Source organism: Epinephelus lanceolatus, chromosome 12 (genome assembly GCF_041903045.1).
Source record: "Epinephelus lanceolatus isolate andai-2023 chromosome 12, ASM4190304v1, whole genome shotgun sequence".
NCBI classification, from domain to species: domain Eukaryota; kingdom Metazoa; phylum Chordata; class Actinopteri; order Perciformes; family Serranidae; genus Epinephelus; species Epinephelus lanceolatus.
Window position 1 is genome coordinate 6,369,930 of NC_135745.1, and position 24,817 is coordinate 6,394,746.

The window sequence follows — 24,817 nt, forward strand, 5'->3', positions numbered from 1 at the left end:
CCTGACTTGCCCCGCGATCCAAATCCCAGGCCACACCCATTCCCCTACCCCTGCCCACAATATCACCGTGGCAATATTTCCTCTCTGTCCTGTGTTTTTCTGCCAATTAAAAGTGCAAATCTCGCTGTATTTTTTGAGACTTCATTTTGCTGTTGATTGGCTTTTACTCCAGTTGTCATGTTTTACAGCCATTTGAGACTGGGAGCCCAATGAGGTTCGCCAAGGGACATGGGTGATGAGGAGTCAACAGAGCCTATTTTGCCACAACGCCAGGCCATGAAGACAGCATCCAGTGGGACTCATTTGTTTCTCAGTCCAATGGCAATTTGAGCAATGGGCCGCTCCGTTTGCGTTGATATTTGGTTGTCCACAAGGCAGGAGAAGGGTGCGCCATTTCCAGCGGCGCTGCAATACCGGGTCGATGCGTGGAGTGAACGGAGCAAGCCCCTTTTTCAGCCCCCGACACAAAAAACATATGTATAATGCTGTCGTCTTATTGAGGACATATCAGATATTAAACTGATGAGAACATTTACTACAGCCAAAAGGCCGAAAAGTGATGTGGCCCAACCGTTAGCTGCCCAACGCAATCTTCAGGCACAAGTGTCACTTGTCACAGTGCAATACTTTTCACTGGGCATCAAACACCTAAATCTAGCTCAGGCTTAAAATGGCTTTTCTGATCTTCACAAAAGCACAAGGCTCAGCCAAACGGCAAAGCCTGCCAAAAATAGCTTCAACTCATTGGTGTTCCTTTCCACAGAAGTCTTTAGTAAAAGGCGAAAGACTTGTGCGTTATGAAAAGAAACCAGAGTAAGTACAGCCCTTTGATGAAGAACAGCCAAAGACCCTAGTCGTCCCAGTCAAAACACTCATGGTACGCCTGACTTGCCCCGCGATCCAAATCCCAGGCCACACCCATTCCCCTACCCCTGCCCACAATATCACCGTGGCAATATTTCCTCTCTGTCCTGTGTTTTTCTGCCAATTAAAAGTGCAAATCTCGCTGTATTTTTTGAGACTTCATTTTGCTGTTGATTGGCTTTTACTCCAGTTGTCATGTTTTACAGCCATTTGAGACTGGGAGCCCAATGAGGTTCGCCAAGGGACATGGGTGATGAGGAGTCAACAGAGCCTATTTTGCCACAACGCCAGGCCATGAAGACAGCATCCAGTGGGACTCATTTGTTTCTCAGTCCAATGGCAATTTGAGCAATGGGCCGCTCCGTTTGCGTTGATATTTGGTTGTCCACAAGGCAGGAGAAGGGTGCGCCATTTCCAGCGGCGCTGCAATACCGGGTCGATGCGTGGAGTGAACGGAGCAAGCCCCTTTTTCAGCCCCCGACACAAAAAACATGTTTAATGTTGTCGTCTTATTGAGGACATATCAGATATTAAACTGATGAGAACAGATACTACAGCCAAAAGGCCGAAAAGTGATGTGGCCCAACCGTTAGCTGCCCAACGCAATCTTCAGGCACAAGTGTCACTTGTCACAGTGCAATACTTTTCACTGGGCGTCAAACACCTAAATCTAGCTCAGGCTTAAAATGGCTTTTCTGATCTTCACAAAAGCACAAGGCTCAGCTAAACGGCAAAGCCTGCCAAAAATAGCTTCAACGCATTGGTGTTCCTTTCCACGGAAGTCTTTAGTAAAAGACGAAAGACTTGTGCGTTATGAAAAGAAACCAGAGTAAGTACAGCCCTTTGATGAAGAACAGCCAAAGACCCTAGTCATCCCAGTCAAAACACTCACGGTACGCCTGACTTGCCCCGCGATCCAAATCCCAGGCCACACCCATTCCCCTACCCCTGCCCACAATATCACCGTGGCAATATTTCCTCTCTGTCCTGTGTTTTTCTGCCAATTAAAAGTGCAAATCTCGCTGTATTTTTTGAGACTTCATTTTGCTGTTGATTGGCTTTTACTCCAGTTGTCATGTTTTACAGCCATTTGAGACTGGGAGCCCAATGAGGTTCGCCAAGGGACATGGGTGATGAGGAGTCAACAGAGCCTATTTTGCCACAACGCCAGGCCATGAAGACAGCATCCAGTGGGACTCATTTGTTTCTCAGTCCAATGGCAATTTGAGCAATGGGCCGCTCCGTTTGCGTTGATATTTGGTTGTCCACAAGGCAGGAGAAGGGTGCGCCATTTCCAGCGGCGCTGCAATAACGGGTCGATGCGTGGAGTGAACGGAGCAAGCCCCTTTTTCAGCCCCCGACACAAAAAACATATGTTTAATGTTGTCGTCTTATTGAGGACATATCAGATATTAAACTGATGAGAACATTTACTACAGCCAAAAGGCCGAAAAGTGATGTGGCCCAAACGTTAGCTGCCCAACGCAATCTTCAGGCACAAGTGTCACTTGTCACTGTGCAATACTTTTCACTGGGCATCAAACACCTAAATCTAGCTCAGGCTTAAAATGGCTTTTCTGATCTTCACAAAAGCACAAGGTTCAGCCAAATGGCAATGCCTGCCAAAAATAGCTTCAACTCATTGGTGTTCCTTTCCACGGAAGTCTTTAGTAAAAGGCGAAAGACTTGTGCGTTATGAAAAGAAACCAGAGTAAGTACAGCCCTTTGATGAAGAACAGCCAAAGACCCTAGTCGTCCCAGTCAAAACACTCACGGTACGCCTGACTTGCCCCGCAATCCAAATCCCAGGCCACACCCATTCCCCTACCCCTGCCCACAATATCACTGTGGCAATATTTCCTCTCTGTCCTGTGTTTTTCTGCCAATTAAAAGTGCAAATCTCGCTGTATTTTTTGAGACTTCATTTTGCTGTTGATTGGCTTTTACTCCAGTTGTCATGTTTTACAGCCATTTGAGACTTGGAGCCCAATGAGGTTCGCCAAGGGACATGGGTGATGAGGAGTCAACAGAGCCTATTTTGCCACAACGCCAGGCCATGAAGACAGCATCCAGTGGGACTCATTTGTTTCTCAGTCCAATGGCAATTTGAGCAATTGGGCGCTCCGTTTGCGTTGATATTTGGTTGTCCACAAGGCAGGAGAAGGGTGCGCCATTTCCAGCGGCGCTGCAATACCGGGTCGATGCGTGGAGTGAACGGAGCAAGCCCCTTTTTCAGCCCCCGACACAAAAAACATATGTTTAATGCTGTCGTCTTATTGAGGACATATCAGATATTAAACTGATGAGAACATTTACTACAGCCAAAAGGCCGAAAAGTGATGTGGCCCAACCGTTAGCTGCCCAACGCAATCTTCAGGCACAAGTGTCACTTGTCACAGTGCAATACTTTTCACTGGGCATCAAACACCTAAATCTAGCTCAGGCTTAAAATGGCTTTTCTGATCTTCACAAAAGCACAAGGCTCAGCCAAACGGCAAAGCCTGCCAAAAATAGCTTCAACGCATTGGTGTTCCTTTCCACGGAAGTCTTTAGTAAAAGACGAAAGACTTGTGCGTTATGAAAAGAAACCAGAGTAAGTACAGCCCTTTGATGAAGAACAGCCAAAGACCCTAGTCATCCCAGTCAAAACACTCACGGTACGCCTGACTTGCCCCGCGATCCAAATCCCAGGCCACACCCATTCCCCTACCCCTGCCCACAATATCACCGTGGCAATATTTCCTCTCTGTCCTGTGTTTTTCTGCCAATTAAAAGTGCAAATCTCGCTGTATTTTTTGAGACTTCATTTTGCTGTTGATTGGCTTTTACTCCAGTTGTCATGTTTTACAGCCATTTGAGACTGGGAGCCCAATGAGGTTCGCCAAGGGACATGGGTGATGAGGAGTCAACAGAGCCTATTTTGCCACAACGCCAGGCCATGAAGACAGCATCCAGTGGGACTCATTTGTTTCTCAGTCCAATGGCAATTTGAGCAATGGGCCGCTCCGTTTGCGTTGATATTTGGTTGTCCACAAGGCAGGAGAAGGGTGCGCCATTTCCAGCGGCGCTGCAATAACGGGTCGATGCGTGGAGTGAACGGAGCAAGCCCCTTTTTCAGCCCCCGACACAAAAAACATATGTTTAATGTTGTCGTCTTATTGAGGACATATCAGATATTAAACTGATGAGAACATTTACTACAGCCAAAAGGCCGAAAAGTGATGTGGCCCAAACGTTAGCTGCCCAACGCAATCTTCAGGCACAAGTGTCACTTGTCACTGTGCAATACTTTTCACTGGGCATCAAACACCTAAATCTAGCTCAGGCTTAAAATGGCTTTTCTGATCTTCACAAAAGCACAAGGTCTCAGCCAAATGGCAATGCCTGCCAAAAATAGCTTCAACTCATTGGTGTTCCTTTCCACGGAAGTCTTTAGTAAAAGGCGAAAGACTTGATTTTGAAAAGAAACCAGAGTAAGTACAGCCCTTTGATGAAGAACAGCCAAAGACCCTAGTCGTCCCAGTCAAAACACTCACGGTACGCCTGACTTGCCCCGCAATCCAAATCCCAGGCCACACCCATTCCCCTACCCCTGCCCACAATATCACTGTGGCAATATTTCCTCTCTGTCCTGTGTTTTTCTGCCAATTAAAAGTGCAAATCTCGCTGTATTTTTTGAGACTTCATTTTGCTGTTGATTGGCTTTTACTCCAGTTGTCATGTTTTACAGCCATTTGAGACTTGGAGCCCAATGAGGTTCGCCAAGGGACATGGGTGATGAGGAGTCAACAGAGCCTATTTTGCCACAACGCCAGGCCATGAAGACAGCATCCAGTGGGAGTCATTTGTTTCTCAGTCCAATGGCAATTTGAGCAATGGGCCGCTCCGTTTGCGTCGATATTTGGTTGTCCACAAGGCAGGAGAAGGGTGCGCCATTTCCAGCGGCGCTGCAATACCGGGTCGATGCGTGGAGTGAACGGAGCAAGCCCCTTTTTCAGCCCCCGACACAAAAAACATATGTTTAATGTTGTCGTCTTATTGAGGACATATCAGATATTAAACTGATGAGAACAGATACTACAGCCAAAAGGCCGAAAAGTGATGTGGCCCAACCGTTAGCTGCCCAACGCAATCTTCAGGCACAAGTGTCACTTGTCACAGTGCAATACTTTTCACTGGGCATCAAACACCTAAATCTAGCTCAGGCTTAAAATGGCTTTTCTGATCTTCACAAAAGCACAAGGCTCAGCTAAACGGCAAAGCCTGCCAAAAACAGCTTCAACGCATTGGTGTTCCTTTCCACGGAAGTCTTTAGTAAAAGGCGAAAGACTTGTGCGTTATGAAAAGAAACCAGAGTAAGTACAGCCCTTTGATGAAGAACAGCCAAAGACCCTAGTCATCCCAGTCAAAACACTCACGGTACGCCTGACTTGCCCCGCGATCCAAATCCCAGGCCACACCCATTCCCCTACCCCTGCCCACAATATCACCGTGGCAATATTTCCTCTCTGTCCTGTGTTTTTCTGCCAATTAAAAGTGCAAATCTCGCTGTATTTTTTGAGACTTCATTTTGCTGTTGATTGGCTTTTACTCCAGTTGTCATGTTTTACAGCCATTTGAGACTGGGAGCCCAATGAGGTTCGCCAAGGGACATGGGTGATGAGGAGTCAACAGAGCCTATTTTGCCACAACGCCAGGCCATGAAGACAGCATCCAGTGGGACTCATTTGTTTCTCAATCCAATGGCAATTTGAGCAATGGGCCGCTCCGTTTGCGTTGATATTTGGTTGTCCACAAGGCAGGAGAAGGGTGCGCCATTTCCAGCAGCGCTGCAATACCGGGTCGATGCGTGGAGTGAACGGAGCAAGCCCCTTTTTCAGCCCCTGACACAAAAAACATATGTTTAATGCTGTCGTCTTATTGAGGACATATCAGATATTAAACTGATGAGAACATTTACTACAGCCAAAAGGCCGAAAAGTGATGTGGCCCAACCGTTAGCTGCCCAACGCAATCTTCAGGCACAAGTGTCACTTGTCACAGTGCAATACTTTTCACTGGGCATCAAACACCTAAATCTAGCTCAGGCTTAAAATGGCTTTTCTGATCTTCACAAAAGCACAAGGCTCAGCCAAATGGCAATGCCTGCCAAAAATAGCTTTAACTCATTGGTGTTCCTTTCCACAGAAGTCTTTAGTAAAAGGCAAAAGACTTGTGCGTTATGAAAAGAAACCAGAGTAAGTACAGCCCTTTGATGAAGAACAGCCAAAGACCCTAGTCGTCCCAGTCAAAACACTGACGGTACGCCTGACTTGCCCCGCGATCCAAATCCCAGGCCACACCCATTCCCCTACCCCTGCCCACAATATCACCGTGGCAATATTTCCTCTCTGTCCTGTGTTTTTCTGCCAATTAAAAGTGCAAATCTTGCTGTATTTTTTGAGACTTCATTTTGCTGTTGATTGGCTTTTACTCCAGTTGTCATGTTTTACAGCCATTTGAGACTGGGAGCCCAATGAGGTTCGCCAAGGGACATGGGTGATGAGGAGTCAACAGAGCCTATTTTGCCACAACGCCAGGCCATGAAGACAGCATCCAGTGGGACTCATTTGTTTCTCAGTCCAATGGCAATTTGAGCAATGGGCCGCTCCGTTTGCGTCGATATTTGGTTGTCCACAAGGCAGGAGAAGGGTGCGCCATTTCCAGCGGCGCTGCAATACCGGGTCGATGCGTGGAGTGAACGGAGCAAGCCCCTTTTTCAGCCCCCGACACAAAAAACATATGTTTAATGCTGTCGTCTTATTGAGGACATATCAGATATTAAACTGATGAGAACAGATACTACAGCCAAAAGGCCGAAAAGTGATGTGGCCCAACCGTTAGCTGCCCAACGCAATCTTCAGGCACAAGTGTCACTTGTCACAGTGCAATACTTTTCACTGGGCATCAAACACCTAAATCTAGCTCAGGCTTAAAATGGCTTTTCTGATCTTCACAAAAGCACAAGGCTCAGCTAAACGGCAAAGCCTGCCAAAAACAGCTTCAACGCATTGGTGTTCCTTTCCACGGAAGTCTTTAGTAAAAGGCGAAAGACTTGTGCGTTATGAAAAGAAACCAGAGTAAGTACAGCCCTTTGATGAAGAACAGCCAAAGACCCTAGTCATCCCAGTCAAAACACTCACGGTACGCCTGACTTGCCCCGCGATCCAAATCCCAGGCCACACCCATTCCCCTACCCCTGCCCACAATATCACCGTGGCAATATTTCCTCTCTGTCCTGTGTTTTTCTGCCAATTAAAAGTGCAAATCTTGCTGTATTTTTTGAGACTTCATTTTGCTGTTGATTGGCTTTTACTCCAGTTGTCATGTTTTACAGCCATTTGAGACTGGGAGCCCAATGAGGTTCGCCAAGGGACATGGGTGATGAGGAGTCAACAGAGCCTATTTTGCCACAACGCCAGGCCATGAAGACAGCATCCAGTGGGACTCATTTGTTTCTCAGTCCAATGGCAATTTGAGCAATGGGCCGCTCCGTTTGCGTTGATATTTGGTTGTCCACAAGGCAGGAGAAGGGTGCGCCATTTCCAGCGGCGCTGCAATACCGGGTCGATGCGTGGAGTGAACGGAGCAAGCCCCTTTTTCAGCCCCCGACACAAAAAACATATGTTTAATGCTGTCGTCTTATTGAGGACATATCAGATATTAAACTGATGAGAACAGATACTACAGCCAAAAGGCCGAAAAGTGATGTGGCCCAACCGTTAGCTGCCCAACGCAATCTTCAGGCACAAGTGTCACTTGTCACAGTGCAATACTTTTCACTGGGCATCAAACACCTAAATCTAGCTCAGGCTTAAAATGGCTTTTCTGATCTTCACAAAAGCACAAGGCTCAGCCAAACGGCAAAGCCTGCCAAAAATAGCTTCAACACATTGGTGTTCCTTTCCACGGAAGTCTTTAGTAAAAGGCAAAAGACTTGTGCGTTATGAAAAGAAACCAGAGTAAGTACAGCCCTTTGATGAAGAACAGCCAAAGACCCTAGTCGTCCCAGTCAAAACACTCACGGTACGCCTGACTTGCCCCGCAATCCAAATCCCAGGCCACACCCATTCCCCTACCCCTGCCCACAATATCACTGTGGCAATATTTCCTCTCTGTCCTGTGTTTTTCTGCCAATTAAAAGTGCAAATCTCGCTGTATTTTTTGAGACTTCATTTTGCTGTTGATTGGCTTTTACTCCAGTTGTCATGTTTTACAGCCATTTGAGACTGGGAGCCCAATGAGGTTCGCCAAGGGACATGGGTGATGAGGAGTCAACAGAGCCTATTTTGCCACAACGCCAGGCCATGAAGACAGCATCCAGTGGGACTCATTTGTTTCTCAGTCCAATGGCAATTTGAGCAATGGGCCGCTCCGTTTGCGTCGATATTTGGTTGTCCACAAGGCAGGAGAAGGGTGCGCCATTTCCAGCGGCGCTGCAATACCGGGTCGATGCGTGGAGTGAACGGAGCAAGCCCCTTTTTCAGCCCCCGACACAAAAAACATATGTTTAATGTTGTCGTCTTATTGAGGACATATCAGATATTAAACTGATGAGAACAGATACTACAGCCAAAAGGCCGAAAAGTGATGTGGCCCAACCGTTAGCTGCCCAACGCAATCTTCAGGCACAAGTGTCACTTGTCACAGTGCAATACTTTTCACTGGGCATCAAACACCTAAATCTAGCTCAGGCTTAAAATGGCTCTTCTGATCTTCACAAAAGCACAAGGCTAAGCCAAACGACAATGCCTGCCAAAAATAGCTTCAACTCATTGGTGTTCCTTTCCACGGAAGTCTTTAGTAAAAGGCTAAAGACTTGATTTTGAAAAGAAACCAGAGTAAGTACAGCCCTTTGATGAAGAACAGCCAAAGACCCTAGTCGTCCCAGTCAAAACACTCATGGTACGCCTGACTTGCCCCGCGATCCAAATCCCAGGCCACACCCATTCCCCTACCCCTGCCCACAATATCACCGTGGCAATATTTCCTCTCTGTCCTGTGTTTTTCTGCCAATTAAAAGTGCAAATCTCGCTGTATTTTTTGAGACTTCATTTTGCTGTTGATTGGCTTTTACTCCAGTTGTCATGTTTTACAGCCATTTGAGACTGGGAGCCCAATGAGGTTCGCCAAGGGACATGGGTGATGAGGAGTCAACAGAGCCTATTTTGCCACAACGCCAGGCCATGAAGACAGCATCCAGTGGGACTCATTTGTTTCTCAATCCAATGGCAATTTGAGCAATGGGCCGCTCCGTTTGCGTTGATATTTGGTTGTCCACAAGGCAGGAGAAGGGTGCGCCATTTCCAGCGGCGCTGCAATACCGGGTCGATGCGTGGAGTGAACGGAGCAAGCCCCTTTTTCAGCCCCTGACACAAAAAACATATGTTTAATGCTGTCGTCTTATTGAGGACATATCAGATATTAAACTGATGAGAACATTTACTACAGCCAAAAGGCCGAAAAGTGATGTGGCCCAACCGTTAGCTGCCCAACGCAATCTTCAGGCACAAGTGTCACTTGTCACAGTGCAATACTTTTCACTGGGCATCAAACACCTAAATCTAGCTCAGGCTTAAAATGGCTTTTCTGATCTTCACAAAAGCACAAGGCTCAGCCAAACGGCAAAGCCTGCCAAAAATAGCTTTAACTCATTGGTGTTCCTTTCCACAGAAGTCTTTAGTAAAAGGCAAAAGACTTGTGCGTTATGAAAAGAAACCAGAGTAAGTACAGCCCTTTGATGAAGAACAGCCAAAGACCCTAGTCGTCCCAGTCAAAACACTGACGGTACGCCTGACTTGCCCCGCGATCCAAATCCCAGGCCACACCCATTCCCCTACCCCTGCCCACAATATCACCGTGGCAATATTTCCTCTCTGTCCTGTGTTTTTCTGCCAATTAAAAGTGCAAATCTCGCTGTATTTTTTGAGACTTCATTTTGCTGTTGATTGGCTTTTACTCCAGTTGTCATGTTTTACAGCCATTTGAGACTGGGAGCCCAATGAGGTTCGCCAAGGGACATGGGTGATGAGGAGTCAACAGAGCCTATTTTGCCACAACGCCAGGCCATGAAGACAGCATCCAGTGGGACTCATTTGTTTCTCAGTCCAATGGCAATTTGAGCAATGGGCCGCTCCGTTTGCGTCGATATTTGGTTGTCCACAAGGCAGGAGAAGGGTGCGCCATTTCCAGCGGCGCTGCAATACCGGGTCGATGCGTGGAGTGAACGGAGCAAGCCCCTTTTTCAGCCCCCGACACAAAAAACATATGTTTAATGCTGTCGTCTTATTGAGGACATATCAGATATTAAACTGATGAGAACATTTACTACAGCCAAAAGGCCGAAAAGTGATGTGGCCCAACCGTTAGCTGCCCAACGCAATCTTCAGGCACAAGTGTCACTTGTCACAGTGCAATACTTTTCACTGGGCATCAAACACCTAAATCTAGCTCAGGCTTAAAATGGCTTTTCTGATCTTCACAAAAGCACAAGGCTCAGCCAAACGGCAAAGCCTGCCAAAAATAGCTTCAACGCATTGGTGTTCCTTTCCACGGAAGTCTTTAGTAAAAGGCAAAAGACTTGTGCGTTATGAAAAGAAACCAGAGTAAGTACAGCCCTTTGATGAAGAACAGCCAAAGACCCTAGTCGTCCCAGTCAAAACACTCACGGTACGCCTGACTTGCCCCGCAATCCAAATCCCAGGCCACACCCATTCCCCTACCCCTGCCCACAATATCACTGTGGCAATATTTCCTCTCTGTCCTGTGTTTTTCTGCCAATTAAAAGTGCAAATCTCGCTGTATTTTTTGAGACTTCATTTTGCTGTTGATTGGCTTTTACTCCAGTTGTCATGTTTTACAGCCATTTGAGACTGGGAGCCCAATGAGGTTCGCCAAGGGACATGGGTGATGAGGAGTCAACAGAGCCTATTTTGCCACAACGCCAGGCCATGAAGACAGCATCCAGTGGGACTCATTTGTTTCTCAGTCCAATGGCAATTTGAGCAATGGGCCGCTCCGTTTGCGTCGATATTTGGTTGTCCACAAGGCAGGAGAAGGGTGCGCCATTTCCAGCGGCGCTGCAATACCGGGTCGATGCGTGGAGTGAACGGAGCAAGCCCCTTTTTCAGCCCCCGACACAAAAAACATATGTTTAATGTTGTCGTCTTATTGAGGACATATCAGATATTAAACTGATGAGAACAGATACTACAGCCAAAAGGCCGAAAAGTGATGTGGCCCAACCGTTAGCTGCCCAACGCAATCTTCAGGCACAAGTGTCACTTGTCACAGTGCAATACTTTTCACTGGGCATCAAACACCTAAATCTAGCTCAGGCTTAAAATGGCTTTTCTGATCTTCACAAAAGCACAAGGCTAAGCCAAACGGCAAAGCCTGCCAAAAATAGCTTCAACTCATTGGTGTTCCTTTCCACGGAAGTCTTCAGTAAAAGGCGAAAGACTTGTGCGTTATGAAAAGAAACCAGAGTAAGTACAGCCCTTTGATGAAGAACAGCCAAAGACCCTAGTCGTCCCAGTCAAAACACTCATGGTACGCCTGACTTGCCCCGCGATCCAAATCCCAGGCCACACCCATTCCCCTACCCCTGCCCACAATATCACCGTGGCAATATTTCCTCTCTGTCCTGTGTTTTTCTGCCAATTAAAAGTGCAAATCTCGCTGTATTTTTTGAGACTTCATTTTGCTGTTGATTGGCTTTTACTCCAGTTGTCATGTTTTACAGCCATTTGAGACTGGGAGCCCAATGAGGTTCGCCAAGGGACATGGGTGATGAGGAGTCAACAGAGCCTATTTTGCCACAACGCCAGGCCATGAAGACAGCATCCAGTGGGACTCATTTGTTTCTCAGTCCAATGGCAATTTGAGCAATGGGCTGCTCCGTTTGCGTTGATATTTGGTTGTCCACAAGGCAGGAGAAGGGTGCGCCATTTCCAGCGGCGCTGCAATACCGGGTCGATGCGTGGAGTGAACGGAGCAAGCCCCTTTTTCAGCCCCCGACACAAAAAACATATGTTTAATGCTGTCGTCTTATTGAGGACATATCAGATATTAAACTGATGAGAACAGATACTACAGCCAAAAGGCCGAAAAGTGATGTGGCCCAACCGTTAGCTGCCCAACGCAATCTTCAGGCACAAGTGTCACTTGTCACAGTGCAATACTTTTCACTGGGCATCAAACACCTAAATCTAGCTCAGGCTTAAAATGGCTTTTCTGATCTTCACAAAAGCACAAGGCTAAGCCAAATGACAATGCCTGCCAAAAATAGCTTCAACTCATTGGTGTTCCTTTCCACGGAAGTCTTTAGTAAAAGGCGAAAGACTTGATTTTGAAAAGAAACCAGAGTAAGTACAGCCCTTTGATGAAGAACAGCCAAAGACCCTAGTCGTCCCAGTCAAAACACTCATGGTACGCCTGACTTGCCCCGCGATCCAAATCCCAGGCCACACCCATTCCCCTACCCCTGCCCACAATATCACCGTGGCAATATTTCCTCTCTGTCCTGTGTTTTTCTGCCAATTAAAAGTGCAAATCTCGCTGTATTTTTTGAGACTTCATTTTGCTGTTGATTGGCTTTTACTCCAGTTGTCATGTTTTACAGCCATTTGAGACTGGGAGCCCAATGAGGTTCGCCAAGGGACATGGGTGATGAGGAGTCAACAGAGCCTATTTTGCCACAACGCCAGGCCATGAAGACAGCATCCAGTGGGACTCATTTGTTTCTCAGTCCAATGGCAATTTGAGCAATGGGCCGCTCCGTTTGTGTCGATATTTGGTTGTCCACAAAGCAGGAGAAGGGTGCGCCATTTCCAGCGGCGCTGCAATACCGGGTCGATGCGTGGAGTGAACGGAGCAAGCCCCTTTTTCAGCCCCCGACACAAAAAACATATGTTTAATGCTGTCGTCTTATTGAGGACATATCAGATATTAAACTGATGAGAACATTTACTACAGCCAAAAGGCCGAAAAGTGATGTGGCCCAACCGTTAGCTGCCCAACGCAATCTTCAGGCACAAGTGTCACTTGTCACAGTGCAATACTTTTCACTGGGCATCAAACACCTAAATCTAGCTCAGGCTTAAAATGGCTTTTCTGATCTTCACAAAAGCACAAGGCTCAGCCAAACGGCAAAGCCTGCCAAAAATAGCTTCAACGCATTGGTGTTCCTTTCCACGGAAGTCTTTAGTAAAAGGCAAAAGACTTGTGCGTTATGAAAAGAAACCAGAGTAAGTACAGCCCTTTGATGAAGAACAGCCAAAGACCCTAGTCGTCCCAGTCAAAACACTCATGGTACGCCTGACTTGCCCCGCGATCCAAATCCCAGGCCACACCCATTCCCCTACCCCTGCCCACAATATCACCGTGGCAATATTTCCTCTCTGTCCTGTGTTTTTCTGCCAATTAAAAGTGCAAATCTCGCTGTATTTTTTGAGACTTCATTTTGCTGTTGATTGGCTTTTACTCCAGTTGTCATGTTTTACAGCCATTTGAGACTGGGAGCCCAATGAGGTTCGCCAAGGGACATGGGTGATGAGGAGTCAACAGAGCCTATTTTGCCACAACGCCAGGCCATGAAGACAGCATCCAGTGGGACTCATTTGTTTCTCAGTCCAATGGCAATTTGAGCAATGGGCCGCTCCGTTTGCGTTGATATTTGGTTGTCCACAAGGCAGGAGAAGGGTGCGCCATTTCCAGCGGCGCTGCAATACCGGGTCGATGCGTGGAGTGAACGGAGCAAGCCCCTTTTTCAGCCCCCGACACAAAAAACATATGTTTAATGTTGTCGTCTTATTGAGGACATATCAGATATTAAACTGATGAGAACAGATACTACAGCCAAAAGGCTGAAAAGTGATGTGGCCCAACCGTTAGCTGCCCAACGCAATCTTCAGGCACAAGTGTCACTTGTCACAGTGCAATACTTTTCACTGGGCATCAAACACCTAAATCTAGCTCAGGCTTAAAATGGCTTTTCTGATCTTCACAAAAGCACAAGGCTCAGCTAAACGGCAAAGCCTGCCAAAAATAGCTTCAACGCATTGGTGTTCCTTTCCACGGAAGTCTTTAGTAAAAGGCAAAAGACTTGTGCGTTATGAAAAGAAACCAGAGTAAGTACAGCCCTTTGATGAAGAACAGCCAAAGACCCTAGTCGTCCCAGTCAAAACACTCATGGTACGCCTGACTTGCCCCGCGATCCAAATCCCAGGCCACACCCATTCCCCTACCCCTGCCCACAATATCACCGTGGCAATATTTCCTCTCTGTCCTGTGTTTTTCTGCCAATTAAAAGTGCAAATCTCGCTGTATTTTTTGAGACTTCATTTTGCTGTTGATTGGCTTTTACTCCAGTTGTCATGTTTTACAGCCATTTGAGACTGGGAGCCCAATGAGGTTCGCCAAGGGACATGGGTGATGAGGAGTCAACAGAGCCTATTTTGCCACAACGCCAGGCCATGAAGACAGCATCCAGTGGGACTCATTTGTTTCTCAGTCCAATGGCAATTTGAGCAATGGGCCGCTCCGTTTGCGTTGATATTTGGTTGTCCACAAGGCAGGAGAAGGGTGCGCCATTTCCAGCGGCGCTGCAATACCGGGTCGATGCGTGGAGTGAACGGAGCAAGCCCCTTTTTCAGCCCCCGACACAAAAAACATATGTTTAATGTTGTCGTCTTATTGAGGACATATCAGATATTAAACTGATGAGAACAGATACTACAGCCAAAAGGCTGAAAAGTGATGTGGCCCAACCGTTAGCTGCCCAACGCAATCTTCAGGCACAAGTGTCACTTGTCACAGTGCAATACTTTTCACTGGGCATCAAACACCTAAATCTAGCTCAGGCTTAAAATGGCTTTTCTGATCTTCACAAAAGCACAAGGCTCAGCTAAACGGCAAAGCCTGCCAAAAATAGCTTCAACGCATTGGTGTTCCTTTCCACAGAAGTCTTTAGTAAAAGGTGAAAGACTTGTGCGTTATGAAAAGAAACCAGAGTAAGTACAGCCCTTTGATGAAGAACAGCCAAAGACCCTAGTCGTCCCAGTCAAAACACTCACGGTACGCCTGACTTGCCCCGCGATCCAAATCCCAGGCCACACCCATTCCCCTACCCCTGCCCACAATATCACTGTGGCAATATTTCCTCTCTGTCCTGTGTTTTTCTGCCAATTAAAAGTGCAAATCTCGCTGTATTTTTTGAGACTTCATTTTGCTGTTGATTGGCTTTTACTCCAGTTGTCATGTTTTACAGCCATTTGAGACTGGGAGCCCAATGAGGTTCGCCAAGGGACATGGGTGATGAGGAGTCAACAGAGCCTATTTTGCCACAACGCCAGGCCATGAAGACAGCATCCAGTGGGACTCATTTGTTTCTCAGTCCAATGGCAATTTGAGCAATGGGCTGCTCCGTTTGCGTTGATATTTGGTTGTCCACAAGGCAGGAGAAGGGTGCGCCATTTCCAGCGGCGCTGCAATACCGGGTCGATGCGTGGAGTGAACGGAGCAAGCCCCTTTTTCAGCCCCCGACACAAAAAACATATGTTTAATGCTGTCGTCTTATTGAGGACATATCAGATATTAAACTGATGAGAACAGATACTACAGCCAAAAGGCCGAAAAGTGATGTGGCCCAACCGTTAGCTGCCCAACGCAATCTTCAGGCACAAGTGTCACTTGTCACAGTGCAATACTTTTCACTGGGCATCAAACACCTAAATCTAGCTCAGGCTTAAAATGGCTTTTCTGATCTTCACAAAAGCACAAGGCTAAGCCAAATGACAATGCCTGCCCAAAATAGTTTCACGTCATTAGTTTTCCTTTCCACGGAAGTCTTTAGTAAATGCGAAAGACTTGATTTTGAAAAGAAACCAGAGTAAGTACAGCCCTTTGATGAAGAACAGCCAAAGACCCTAGTCGTCCCAGTCAAAACACTCATGGTACGCCTGACTTGCCCCGCGATCCAAATCCCAGGCCACACCCATTCCCCTACCCCTGCCCACAATATCACCGTGGCAATATTTCCTCTCTGTCCTGTGTTTTTCTGCCAATTAAAAGTGCAAATCTCGCTGTATTTTTTGAGACTTCATTTTGCTGTTGATTGGCTTTTACTCCAGTTGTCATGTTTTACAGCCATTTGAGACTGGGAGCCCAATGAGGTTCGCCAAGGGACATGGGTGATGAGGAGTCAACAGAGCCTATTTTGCCACAACGCCAGGCCATGAAGACAGCATCCAGTGGGACTCATTTGTTTCTCAGTCCAATGGCAATTTGAGCAATGGGCCGCTCCGTTTGCGTTGATATTTGGTTGTCCACAAGGCAGGAGAAGGGTGCGCCATTTCCAGCGGCGCTGCAATACCGGGTCGATGCGTGGAGTGAACGGAGCAAGCCCCTTTTTCAGCCCCCGACACAAAAAACATATGTTTAATGTTGTCGTCTTATTGAGGACATATCAGATATTAAACTGATGAGAACAGATACTACAGCCAAAAGGCTGAAAAGTGATGTGGCCCAACCGTTAGCTGCCCAACGCAATCTTCAGGCACAAGTGTCACTTGTCACAGTGCAATACTTTTCACTGGGCATCAAACACCTAAATCTAGCTCAGGCTTAAAATGGCTTTTCTGATCTTCACAAAAGCACAAGGCTCAGCCAAACGGCAAAGCCTGCCAAAAATAGCTTCAACTCATTGGTGTTCCTTTCCACAGAAGTCTTTAGTAAAAGGCGAAAGACTTGTGCGTTATGAAAAGAAACCAGAGTAAGTACAGCCCTTTGATGAAGAACAGCCAAAGACCCTAGTCGTCCCAGTCAAAACACTGACGGTACGCCTGACTTGCCCCGCGATCCAAATCCCAGGCCACACCCATTCCCCTACCCCTGCCCACAATATCACCGTGGCAATATTTCCTCTCTGTCCTGTGTTTTTCTGCCAATTAAAAGTGCAAATCTCGCTGTATTTTTTGAGACTTCATTTTGCTGTTGATTGGCTTTTACTCCAGTTGTCATGTTTTACAGCCATTTGAGACTGGGAGCCCAATGAGGTTCGCCAAGGGACATGGGTGATGAGGAGTCAACAGAGCCTATTTTGCCACAACGCCAGGCCATGAAGACAGCATCCAGTGGGACTCATTTGTTTCTCAGTCCAATGGCAATTTGAGCAATGGGCCGCTCCGTTTGCGTCGATATTTGGTTGTCCACAAGGCAGGAGAAGGGTGCGCCATTTCCAGCGGCGCTGCAATACCGGGTCGATGCGTGGAGTGAACGGAGCAAGCCCCTTTTTCAGCCCCCGACACAAAAAACATATGTTTAATGCTGTCGTCTTATTGAGGACATATCAGATATTAAACTGATGAGAACATTTACTACAGCCAAAAGGCCGAAAAGTGATGTGGCCCAACCGTTAGCTGCCCAACGCAATCTTCAGGCACAAGTGTCACTTGTCACAGTGCAATACTTTTCACTGGGCATCAAACACCTAAATCTAGCTCAGGCTTAAAATGGCTTTTCTGATCTTCACAAAAGCACAAGGCTCAGCCAAACGGCAAAGCCTGCCAAAAATAGCTTCAACGCATTGGTGTTCCTTTCCACGGAAGTCTTTAGTAAAAGGCAAAAGACTTGTGCGTTATGAAAAGAAACCAGAGTAAGTACAGCCCTTTGATGAAGAACAGCCAAAGACCCTAGTCGTCCCAGTCAAAACACTCACGGTACGCCTGACTTGCCCCGCAATCCAAATCCCAGGCCACACCCATTCCCCTACCCCTGCCCACAATATCACTGTGGCAATATTTCCTCTCTGTCCTGTGTTTTTCTGCCAATTAAAAGTGCAAATCTCGCTGTATTTTTTGAGACTTCATTTTGCTGTTGATTGGCTTTTACTCCAGTTGTCATGTTTTACAGCCATTTGAGACTGGGAGCCCAATGAGGTTCGCCAAGGGACATGGGTGATGAGGAGTCAACAGAGCCTATTTTGCCACAACGCCAGGCCATGAAGACAGCATCCAGTGGGACTCATTTGTTTCTCAGTCCAATGGCAATTTGAGCAATGGGCCGCTCCGTTTGCGTCGATATTTGGTTGTCCACAAGGCAGGAGAAGGGTGCGCCATTTCCAGCGGCGCTGCAATACCGGGTCGATGCGTGGAGTGAACGGAGCAAGCCCCTTTTTCAGCCCCCGACACAAAAAACATATGTTTAATGTTGTCGTCTTATTGAGGACATATCAGATATTAAACTGATGAGAACAGATACTACAGCCAAAAGGCCGAAAAGTGATGTGGCCCAACCGTTAGCTGCCCAACGCAATCTTCAGGCACAAGTGTCACTTGTCACAGTGCAATACTTTTCACTGGGCATCAAACACCTAAATCTAGCTCAGGCTTAAAATGGCTTTTCTGATCTTCACAAAAGCACAAGGCTAAGCCAAACGGCAAAGCCTGCCAAAAATAGCTTCAACTCATTGGTGTTCCTTTCCACGGAAGTCTTCAGTAAAAGGCGAAAGACTTGTGCGTTATGAAAAGAAACCAGAGTAAGTACAGCCCTTTGATGAAGAACAGCCAAAGACCCTAGTCGTCCCAGTCAAAACACTCATGGTACGCCTGACTTGCCCCGCGATCCAAATCCCAGGCCACACCCATTCCCCTACCCCTGCCCACAATATCACCGTGGCAATATTTCCTCTCTGTCCTGTGTTTTTCTGCCAATTAAAAGTGCAAATCTCGCTGTATTTTTTGAGACTTCATTTTGCTGTTGATTGGCTTTTACTCCAGTTGTCATGTTTTACAGCCATTTGAGACTGGGAGCCCAATGAGGTTCGCCAAGGGACATGGGTGATGAGGAGTCAACAGAGCCTATTTTGCCACAACGCCAGGCCATGAAGACAGCATCCAGTGGGACTCATTTGTTTCTCAGTCCAATGGCAATTTGAGCAATGGGCTGCTCCGTTTGCGTTGATATTTGGTTGTCCACAAGGCAGGAGAAGGGTGCGCCATTTCCAGCGGCGCTGCAATACCGGGTCGATGCGTGGAGTGAACGGAGCAAGCCCCTTTTTCAGCCCCCGACACAAAAAACATATGTTTAATGCTGTCGTCTTATTGAGGACATATCAGATATTAAACTGATGAGAACAGATACTACAGCCAAAAGGCCGAAAAGTGATGTGGCCCAACCGTTAGCTGCCCAACGCAATCTTCAGGCACAAGTGTCACTTGTCACAGTGCAATACTTTTCACTGGGCATCAAACACCTAAATCTAGCTCAGGCTTAAAATGGCTTTTCTGATCTTCACAAAAGCACAAGGCTAAGCCAAATGACAATGCCTGCCAAAAATAGCTTCAACTCATTGGTGTTCCTTTCCACGGAAGTCTTTAGTAAAAGGCGAAAGACTTGATTTTGAAAAGAAACCAGAGTAAGTACAGCCCTTTGATGAAGAACAGCCAAAGACCCTAGTCGTCCCAGTCAAAACACTCATGGTACGCCTGACTTGCCCCGCGATCCAAATCCCAGGCCACACCCATTCCCCTACCCCTGCCCACAATATCACCGTGGCAATATTTCCTCTCTGTCCTGTGTTTTTCTGCCAATTAAAAGTGCAAATCTCGCTGTATTTTTTGAGACTTCATTTTGCTGTTGATTGGCTTTTACTCCAGTTGTCATGTTTTACAGCCATTTGAGACTGGGAGCCCAATGAGGTTCGCCAAGGGACATGGGTGATGAGGAGTCAACAGAGCCTATTTTGCCACAACGCCAGGCCATGAAGACAGCATCCAGTGGGACTCATTTGTTTCTCAGTCCAATGGCAATTTGAGCAATGGGCCGCTCCGTTTGCGTTGATATTTGGTTGTCCACAAGGCAGGAGAAGGGTGCGCCATTTCCAGCGGCGCTGCAATACCGGGTCGATGCGTGGAGTGAACGGAGCAAGCCCCTTTTTCAGCCCCCGACACAAAAAACATATGTTTAATGCTGTCGTCTTATTGAGGACATATCAGATATTAAACTGATGAGAACATTTACTACAGCCAAAAGGCCGAAAAGTGATGTGGCCCAACCGTTAGCTGCCCAACGCAATCTTCAGGCACAAGTGTCACTTGTCACAGTGCAATACTTTTCACTGGGCATCAAACACCTAAATCTAGCTCAGGCTTAAAATGGCTTTTCTGATCTTCACAAAAGCACAAGGCTCAGCCAAACGGCAAAGCCTGCCAAAAATAGCTTCAACTCATTGGTGTTCCTTTCCACAGAAGTCTTTAGTAAAAGGCGAAAGACTTGTGCGTTATGAAAAGAAACCAGAGTAAGTACAGCCCTTTGATGAAGAACAGCCAAAGACCCTAGTCGTCCCAGTCAAAACACTGACGGTACGCCTGACTTGCCCCGCGATCCAAATCCCAGGCCACACCCATTCCCCTACCCCTGCCCACAATATCACCGTGGCAATATTTCCTCTCTGTCCTGTGTTTTTCTGCCAATTAAAAGTGCAAATCTCGCTGTATTTTTTGAGACTTCATTTTGCTGTTGATTGGCTTTTACTCCAGTTGTCATGTTTTACAGCCATTTGAGACTGGGAGCCCAATGAGGTTCGCCAAGGGACATGGGTGATGAGGAGTCAACAGAGCCTATTTTGCCACAACGCCAGGCCATGAAGACAGCATCCAGTGGGACTCATTTGTTTCTCAGTCCAATGGCAATTTGAGCAATGGGCTGCTCCGTTTGCGTCGATATTTGGTTGTCCACAAGGCAGGAGAAGGGTGCGCCATTTCCAGTGGCGCTGCAATACCGGGTCGATGCGTGGAGTGAACGGAGCAAGCCCCTTTTTCAGCCCCCGACACAAAAAACATATGTTTAATGCTGTCGTCTTATTGAGGACATATCAGATATTAAACTGATGAGAACATTTACTACAGCCAAAAGGCCGAAAAGTGATGTGGCCCAACCGTTAGCTGCCCAACGCAATCTTCAGGCACAAGTGTCACTTGTCACAGTGCAATACTTTTCACTGGGCATCAAACACCTAAATCTAGCTCAGGCTTAAAATGGCTTTTCTGATCTTCACAAAAGCACAAGGCTAAGCCAAATGACAATGCCTGCCAAAAATAGCTTCAACTCATTGGTGTTCCTTTCCACGGAAGTCTTTAGTAAAAGGCGAAAGACTTGATTTTGAAAAGAAACCAGAGTAAGTACAGCCCTTTGATGAAGAACAGCCAAAGACCCTAGTCGTCCCAGTCAAAACACTCATGGTACGCCTGACTTGCCCCGCGATCCAAATCCCAGGCCACACCCATTCCCCTACCCCTGCCCACAATATCACCGTGGCAATATTTCCTCTCTGTCCTGTGTTTTTCTGCCAATTAAAAGTGCAAATCTCGCTGTATTTTTTGAGACTTCATTTTGCTGTTGATTGGCTTTTACTCCAGTTGTCATGTTTTACAGCCATTTGAGACTGGGAGCCCAATGAGGTTCGCCAAGGGACATGGGTGATGAGGAGTCAACAGAGCCTATTTTGCCACAACGCCAGGCCATGAAGACAGCATCCAGTGGGACTCATTTGTTTCTCAGTCCAATGGCAATTTGAGCAATGGGCTGCTCCGTTTGCGTTGATATTTGGTTGTCCACAAGGCAGGAGAAGGGTGCGCCATTTCCAGCGGCGCTGCAATACCGGGTCGATGCGTGGAGTGAACGGAGCAAGCCCCTTTTTCAGCCCCCGACACAAAAAACATATGTTTAATGCTGTCGTCTTATTGAGGACATATCAGATATTAAACTGATGAGAACAGATACTACAGCCAAAAGGCCGAAAAGTGATGTGGCCCAACCGTTAGCTGCCCAACGCAATCTTCAGGCACAAGTGTCACTTGTCACAGTGCAATACTTTTCACTGGGCATCAAACACCTAAATCTAGCTCAGGCTTAAAATGGCTTTTCTGATCTTCACAAAAGCACAAGGCTCAGCCAAACGGCAAAGCCTGCCAAAAACAGCTTCAACGCATTGGTGTTCCTTTCCACGGAAGTCTTTAGTAAAAGGCGAAAGACTTGATTTTGAAAAGAAACCAGAGTAAGTACAGCCCTTTGATGAAGAACAGCCAAAGACCCTAGTCGTCCCAGTCAAAACACTGACGGTACGCCTGACTTGCCCCGCGATCCAAATCCCAGGCCACACCCATTCCCCTACCCCTGCCCACAATATCACCGTGGCAATATTTCCTCTCTGTCCTGTGTTTTTCTGCCAATTAAAAGTGCAAATCTCGCTGTATTTTTTGAGACTTCATTTTGCTGTTGATTGGCTTTTACTCCAGTTGTCATGTTTTACAGCCATTTGAGACTGGGAGCCCAATGAGGTTCGCCAAGGGACATGGGTGATGAGGAGTCAACAGAGCCTATTTTGCCACAACGCCAGGCCATGAAGACAGCATCCAGTGGGACTCATTTGTTTCTCAGTCCAATGGCAATTTGAGCAATGGGCCGCTCCGTTTGCGTCGATATTTGGTTGTCCACAAGGCAGGAGAAGGGTGCGCCATTTCCAGCGGCGCTGCAATACCGGGTCGATGCGTGGAGTGAACGGAGCAAGCCCCTTTTTCAGCCCCCGACACAAAAAACATATGTTTAATGCTGTCGTCTTATTGAGGACATATCAGATATTAAACTGATGAGAACATTTACTACAGCCAAAAGGCCGAAAAGTGATGTGGCCCAACCGTTAGCTGCCCAACGCAATCTTCAGGCACAAGTGTCACTTGTCACAGTGCAATACTTTTCACTGGGCATCAAACACCTAAATCTAGCTCAGGCTTAAAATGGCTTTTCTGATCTTCACAAAAGCACAAGGCTCAGCTAAACGGCAAAGCCTGCCAAAAATAGCTTCAACGCATTGGTGTTCCTTTCCACAGAAGTCTTTAGTAAAAGGCGAAAGACTTGTGCGTTATGAAAAGAAACCAGAGTAAGTACAGCCCTTTGATGAAGAACAGCCAAAGACCCTAGTCGTCCCAGTCAAAACACTCATGGTACGCCTGACTTGCCCCGCGATCCAAATCCCAGGCCACACCCATTCCCCTACCCCTGCCCACAATATCACCGTGGCAATATTTCCTCTCTGTCCTGTGTTTTTCTGCCAATTAAAAGTGCAAATCTCGCTGTATTTTTTGAGACTTCATTTTGCTGTTGATTGGCTTTTACTCCAGTTGTCATGTTTTACAGCCATTTGAGACTGGGAGCCCAATGAGGTTCGCCAAGGGACATGGGTGATGAGGAGTCAACAGAGCCTATTTTGCCACAACGCCAGGCCATGAAGACAGCATCCAGTGGGACTCATTTGTTTCTCAGTCCAATGGCAATTTGAGCAATGGGCCGCTCCGTTTGCGTCGATATTTGGTTGTCCACAAGGCAGGAGAAGGGTGCGCCATTTCCAGCGGCGCTGCAATACCGGGTCGATGCGTGGAGTGAACGGAGCAAGCCCCTTTTTCAGCCCCCGACACAAAAAACATATGTTTAATGCTGTCGTCTTATTGAGGACATATCAGATATTAAACTGATGAGAACATTTACTACAGCCAAAAGGCCGAAAAGTGATGTGGCCCAACCGTTAGCTGCCCAACGCAATCTTCAGGCACAAGTGTCACTTGTCACAGTGCAATACTTTTCACTGGGCATCAAACACCTAAATCTAGCTCAGGCTTAAAATGGCTTTTCTGATCTTCACAAAAGCACAAGGCTCAGCCAAACGGCAAAGCCTGCCAAAAATAGCTTCAACGCATTGGTGTTCCTTTCCACGGAAGTCTTTAGTAAAAGGCAAAAGACTTGTGCGTTATGAAAAGAAACCAGAGTAAGTACAGCCCTTTGATGAAGAACAGCCAAAGACCCTAGTCGTCCCAGTCAAAACACTCACGGTACGCCTGACTTGCCCCGCAATCCAAATCCCAGGCCACACCCATTCCCCTACCCCTGCCCACAATATCACTGTGGCAATATTTCCTCTCTGTCCTGTGTTTTTCTGCCAATTAAAAGTGCAAATCTCGCTGTATTTTTTGAGACTTCATTTTGCTGTTGATTGGCTTTTACTCCAGTTGTCATGTTTTACAGCCATTTGAGACTGGGAGCCCAATGAGGTTCGCCAAGGGACATGGGTGATGAGGAGTCAACAGAGCCTATTTTGCCACAACGCCAGGCCATGAAGACAGCATCCAGTGGGACTCATTTGTTTCTCAGTCCAATGGCAATTTGAGCAATGGGCCGCTCCGTTTGCGTCGATATTTGGTTGTCCACAAGGCAGGAGAAGGGTGCGCCATTTCCAGCGGCGCTGCAATACCGGGTCGATGCGTGGAGTGAACGGAGCAAGCCCCTTTTTCAGCCCCCGACACAAAAAACATATGTTTAATGTTGTCGTCTTATTGAGGACATATCAGATATTAAACTGATGAGAACAGATACTACAGCCAAAAGGCCGAAAAGTGATGTGGCCCAACCGTTAGCTGCCCAACGCAATCTTCAGGCACAAGTGTCACTTGTCACAGTGCAATACTTTTCACTGGGCATCAAACACCTAAATCTAGCTCAGGCTTAAAATGGCTTTTCTGATCTTCACAAAAGCACAAGGCTAAGCCAAACGGCAAAGCCTGCCAAAAATAGCTTCAACTCATTGGTGTTCCTTTCCACGGAAGTCTTCAGTAAAAGGCGAAAGACTTGTGCGTTATGAAAAGAAACCAGAGTAAGTACAGCCCTTTGATGAAGAACAGCCAAAGACCCTAGTCGTCCCAGTCAAAACACTCATGGTACGCCTGACTTGCCCCGCGATCCAAATCCCAGGCCACACCCATTCCCCTACCCCTGCCCACAATATCACCGTGGCAATATTTCCTCTCTGTCCTGTGTTTTTCTGCCAATTAAAAGTGCAAATCTCGCTGTATTTTTTGAGACTTCA

At 47.0% G+C, this 24,817-nt stretch overlaps 20 non-coding genes and 36 pseudogenes across 20 annotated transcripts; all 56 read right to left on the reverse strand.

The window, feature by feature from the left end:
* Positions 1-380: 380 nt before the first annotated feature.
* LOC144466003 (U2 spliceosomal RNA) lies at positions 381-561 on the reverse strand (annotated as a pseudogene).
* A 141-nt stretch (positions 562-702) lies between these two features.
* LOC144465702 (U5 spliceosomal RNA) lies at positions 703-817 on the reverse strand. Its single transcript, XR_013492819.1, has one exon. It is a non-coding gene; the product is annotated as a U5 spliceosomal RNA (small nuclear RNA).
* Positions 818-1,262: 445 nt separating this feature from the next.
* Positions 1,263-1,441, reverse strand: LOC144466405 (U2 spliceosomal RNA; annotated as a pseudogene).
* Positions 1,442-1,584: 143 nt separating this feature from the next.
* LOC144465876 (U5 spliceosomal RNA) lies at positions 1,585-1,697 on the reverse strand. Its single transcript, XR_013492961.1, has one exon. It is a non-coding gene; the product is annotated as a U5 spliceosomal RNA (small nuclear RNA).
* A 445-nt stretch (positions 1,698-2,142) lies between these two features.
* LOC144465284 (U2 spliceosomal RNA) lies at positions 2,143-2,323 on the reverse strand (annotated as a pseudogene).
* A 143-nt stretch (positions 2,324-2,466) lies between these two features.
* Positions 2,467-2,579, reverse strand: LOC144465378 (U5 spliceosomal RNA). Its single transcript, XR_013492533.1, has one exon. It is a non-coding gene; the product is annotated as a U5 spliceosomal RNA (small nuclear RNA).
* Positions 2,580-3,024: 445 nt separating this feature from the next.
* LOC144465157 (U2 spliceosomal RNA) lies at positions 3,025-3,205 on the reverse strand (annotated as a pseudogene).
* Positions 3,206-3,346: 141 nt separating this feature from the next.
* On the reverse strand, positions 3,347-3,461 carry LOC144465890 (U5 spliceosomal RNA). The gene has a single exon (XR_013492974.1). It is a non-coding gene; the product is annotated as a U5 spliceosomal RNA (small nuclear RNA).
* A 445-nt stretch (positions 3,462-3,906) lies between these two features.
* Positions 3,907-4,087, reverse strand: LOC144465285 (U2 spliceosomal RNA; annotated as a pseudogene).
* Positions 4,088-4,231: 144 nt separating this feature from the next.
* LOC144465966 (U5 spliceosomal RNA) lies at positions 4,232-4,341 on the reverse strand. Its single transcript, XR_013493043.1, has one exon. It is a non-coding gene; the product is annotated as a U5 spliceosomal RNA (small nuclear RNA).
* Positions 4,342-4,786: 445 nt separating this feature from the next.
* Positions 4,787-4,967, reverse strand: LOC144466189 (U2 spliceosomal RNA; annotated as a pseudogene).
* Positions 4,968-5,110: 143 nt separating this feature from the next.
* On the reverse strand, positions 5,111-5,223 carry LOC144465802 (U5 spliceosomal RNA). The gene has a single exon (XR_013492905.1). It is a non-coding gene; the product is annotated as a U5 spliceosomal RNA (small nuclear RNA).
* A 445-nt stretch (positions 5,224-5,668) lies between these two features.
* On the reverse strand, positions 5,669-5,849 carry LOC144466187 (U2 spliceosomal RNA; annotated as a pseudogene).
* A 143-nt stretch (positions 5,850-5,992) lies between these two features.
* LOC144465576 (U5 spliceosomal RNA) lies at positions 5,993-6,105 on the reverse strand. The gene has a single exon (XR_013492707.1). It is a non-coding gene; the product is annotated as a U5 spliceosomal RNA (small nuclear RNA).
* A 445-nt stretch (positions 6,106-6,550) lies between these two features.
* Positions 6,551-6,731, reverse strand: LOC144465448 (U2 spliceosomal RNA; annotated as a pseudogene).
* A 143-nt stretch (positions 6,732-6,874) lies between these two features.
* Positions 6,875-6,987, reverse strand: LOC144465804 (U5 spliceosomal RNA). The gene has a single exon (XR_013492906.1). It is a non-coding gene; the product is annotated as a U5 spliceosomal RNA (small nuclear RNA).
* A 445-nt stretch (positions 6,988-7,432) lies between these two features.
* LOC144465459 (U2 spliceosomal RNA) lies at positions 7,433-7,613 on the reverse strand (annotated as a pseudogene).
* A 141-nt stretch (positions 7,614-7,754) lies between these two features.
* Positions 7,755-7,869, reverse strand: LOC144465657 (U5 spliceosomal RNA). Its single transcript, XR_013492779.1, has one exon. It is a non-coding gene; the product is annotated as a U5 spliceosomal RNA (small nuclear RNA).
* A 445-nt stretch (positions 7,870-8,314) lies between these two features.
* Positions 8,315-8,495, reverse strand: LOC144466200 (U2 spliceosomal RNA; annotated as a pseudogene).
* Positions 8,496-8,639: 144 nt separating this feature from the next.
* LOC144466033 (U5 spliceosomal RNA) lies at positions 8,640-8,748 on the reverse strand (annotated as a pseudogene).
* Positions 8,749-9,193: 445 nt separating this feature from the next.
* On the reverse strand, positions 9,194-9,374 carry LOC144466167 (U2 spliceosomal RNA; annotated as a pseudogene).
* Positions 9,375-9,515: 141 nt separating this feature from the next.
* LOC144465651 (U5 spliceosomal RNA) lies at positions 9,516-9,630 on the reverse strand. The gene has a single exon (XR_013492774.1). It is a non-coding gene; the product is annotated as a U5 spliceosomal RNA (small nuclear RNA).
* A 445-nt stretch (positions 9,631-10,075) lies between these two features.
* LOC144465158 (U2 spliceosomal RNA) lies at positions 10,076-10,256 on the reverse strand (annotated as a pseudogene).
* A 141-nt stretch (positions 10,257-10,397) lies between these two features.
* Positions 10,398-10,512, reverse strand: LOC144465695 (U5 spliceosomal RNA). Its single transcript, XR_013492812.1, has one exon. It is a non-coding gene; the product is annotated as a U5 spliceosomal RNA (small nuclear RNA).
* A 445-nt stretch (positions 10,513-10,957) lies between these two features.
* Positions 10,958-11,138, reverse strand: LOC144466211 (U2 spliceosomal RNA; annotated as a pseudogene).
* Positions 11,139-11,289: 151 nt separating this feature from the next.
* Positions 11,290-11,394, reverse strand: LOC144465821 (U5 spliceosomal RNA; annotated as a pseudogene).
* Positions 11,395-11,839: 445 nt separating this feature from the next.
* Positions 11,840-12,020, reverse strand: LOC144465470 (U2 spliceosomal RNA; annotated as a pseudogene).
* A 144-nt stretch (positions 12,021-12,164) lies between these two features.
* On the reverse strand, positions 12,165-12,273 carry LOC144465987 (U5 spliceosomal RNA; annotated as a pseudogene).
* A 445-nt stretch (positions 12,274-12,718) lies between these two features.
* Positions 12,719-12,899, reverse strand: LOC144465160 (U2 spliceosomal RNA; annotated as a pseudogene).
* A 141-nt stretch (positions 12,900-13,040) lies between these two features.
* LOC144465696 (U5 spliceosomal RNA) lies at positions 13,041-13,155 on the reverse strand. Its single transcript, XR_013492813.1, has one exon. It is a non-coding gene; the product is annotated as a U5 spliceosomal RNA (small nuclear RNA).
* Positions 13,156-13,600: 445 nt separating this feature from the next.
* Positions 13,601-13,781, reverse strand: LOC144466455 (U2 spliceosomal RNA; annotated as a pseudogene).
* A 143-nt stretch (positions 13,782-13,924) lies between these two features.
* LOC144465575 (U5 spliceosomal RNA) lies at positions 13,925-14,037 on the reverse strand. The gene has a single exon (XR_013492706.1). It is a non-coding gene; the product is annotated as a U5 spliceosomal RNA (small nuclear RNA).
* Positions 14,038-14,482: 445 nt separating this feature from the next.
* On the reverse strand, positions 14,483-14,663 carry LOC144465148 (U2 spliceosomal RNA; annotated as a pseudogene).
* A 143-nt stretch (positions 14,664-14,806) lies between these two features.
* On the reverse strand, positions 14,807-14,919 carry LOC144465961 (U5 spliceosomal RNA). The gene has a single exon (XR_013493038.1). It is a non-coding gene; the product is annotated as a U5 spliceosomal RNA (small nuclear RNA).
* Positions 14,920-15,364: 445 nt separating this feature from the next.
* LOC144465481 (U2 spliceosomal RNA) lies at positions 15,365-15,545 on the reverse strand (annotated as a pseudogene).
* A 143-nt stretch (positions 15,546-15,688) lies between these two features.
* LOC144466050 (U5 spliceosomal RNA) lies at positions 15,689-15,797 on the reverse strand (annotated as a pseudogene).
* A 445-nt stretch (positions 15,798-16,242) lies between these two features.
* Positions 16,243-16,423, reverse strand: LOC144465159 (U2 spliceosomal RNA; annotated as a pseudogene).
* Positions 16,424-16,564: 141 nt separating this feature from the next.
* On the reverse strand, positions 16,565-16,679 carry LOC144465704 (U5 spliceosomal RNA). The gene has a single exon (XR_013492820.1). It is a non-coding gene; the product is annotated as a U5 spliceosomal RNA (small nuclear RNA).
* Positions 16,680-17,124: 445 nt separating this feature from the next.
* LOC144465161 (U2 spliceosomal RNA) lies at positions 17,125-17,305 on the reverse strand (annotated as a pseudogene).
* A 141-nt stretch (positions 17,306-17,446) lies between these two features.
* Positions 17,447-17,561, reverse strand: LOC144465697 (U5 spliceosomal RNA). Its single transcript, XR_013492814.1, has one exon. It is a non-coding gene; the product is annotated as a U5 spliceosomal RNA (small nuclear RNA).
* A 445-nt stretch (positions 17,562-18,006) lies between these two features.
* Positions 18,007-18,187, reverse strand: LOC144466222 (U2 spliceosomal RNA; annotated as a pseudogene).
* A 151-nt stretch (positions 18,188-18,338) lies between these two features.
* On the reverse strand, positions 18,339-18,443 carry LOC144465822 (U5 spliceosomal RNA; annotated as a pseudogene).
* A 445-nt stretch (positions 18,444-18,888) lies between these two features.
* LOC144465492 (U2 spliceosomal RNA) lies at positions 18,889-19,069 on the reverse strand (annotated as a pseudogene).
* Positions 19,070-19,213: 144 nt separating this feature from the next.
* LOC144465988 (U5 spliceosomal RNA) lies at positions 19,214-19,322 on the reverse strand (annotated as a pseudogene).
* Positions 19,323-19,767: 445 nt separating this feature from the next.
* LOC144465162 (U2 spliceosomal RNA) lies at positions 19,768-19,948 on the reverse strand (annotated as a pseudogene).
* A 141-nt stretch (positions 19,949-20,089) lies between these two features.
* On the reverse strand, positions 20,090-20,204 carry LOC144465705 (U5 spliceosomal RNA). The gene has a single exon (XR_013492821.1). It is a non-coding gene; the product is annotated as a U5 spliceosomal RNA (small nuclear RNA).
* Positions 20,205-20,649: 445 nt separating this feature from the next.
* Positions 20,650-20,830, reverse strand: LOC144466151 (U2 spliceosomal RNA; annotated as a pseudogene).
* A 144-nt stretch (positions 20,831-20,974) lies between these two features.
* Positions 20,975-21,083, reverse strand: LOC144465989 (U5 spliceosomal RNA; annotated as a pseudogene).
* A 445-nt stretch (positions 21,084-21,528) lies between these two features.
* On the reverse strand, positions 21,529-21,709 carry LOC144465503 (U2 spliceosomal RNA; annotated as a pseudogene).
* Positions 21,710-21,850: 141 nt separating this feature from the next.
* On the reverse strand, positions 21,851-21,962 carry LOC144466041 (U5 spliceosomal RNA). Its single transcript, XR_013493079.1, has one exon. It is a non-coding gene; the product is annotated as a U5 spliceosomal RNA (small nuclear RNA).
* A 445-nt stretch (positions 21,963-22,407) lies between these two features.
* Positions 22,408-22,588, reverse strand: LOC144465163 (U2 spliceosomal RNA; annotated as a pseudogene).
* A 143-nt stretch (positions 22,589-22,731) lies between these two features.
* On the reverse strand, positions 22,732-22,844 carry LOC144465874 (U5 spliceosomal RNA). The gene has a single exon (XR_013492959.1). It is a non-coding gene; the product is annotated as a U5 spliceosomal RNA (small nuclear RNA).
* Positions 22,845-23,289: 445 nt separating this feature from the next.
* LOC144465164 (U2 spliceosomal RNA) lies at positions 23,290-23,470 on the reverse strand (annotated as a pseudogene).
* Positions 23,471-23,611: 141 nt separating this feature from the next.
* Positions 23,612-23,726, reverse strand: LOC144465698 (U5 spliceosomal RNA). The gene has a single exon (XR_013492815.1). It is a non-coding gene; the product is annotated as a U5 spliceosomal RNA (small nuclear RNA).
* A 445-nt stretch (positions 23,727-24,171) lies between these two features.
* Positions 24,172-24,352, reverse strand: LOC144466233 (U2 spliceosomal RNA; annotated as a pseudogene).
* A 151-nt stretch (positions 24,353-24,503) lies between these two features.
* On the reverse strand, positions 24,504-24,608 carry LOC144465823 (U5 spliceosomal RNA; annotated as a pseudogene).
* Positions 24,609-24,817: the final 209 nt, after the last annotated feature.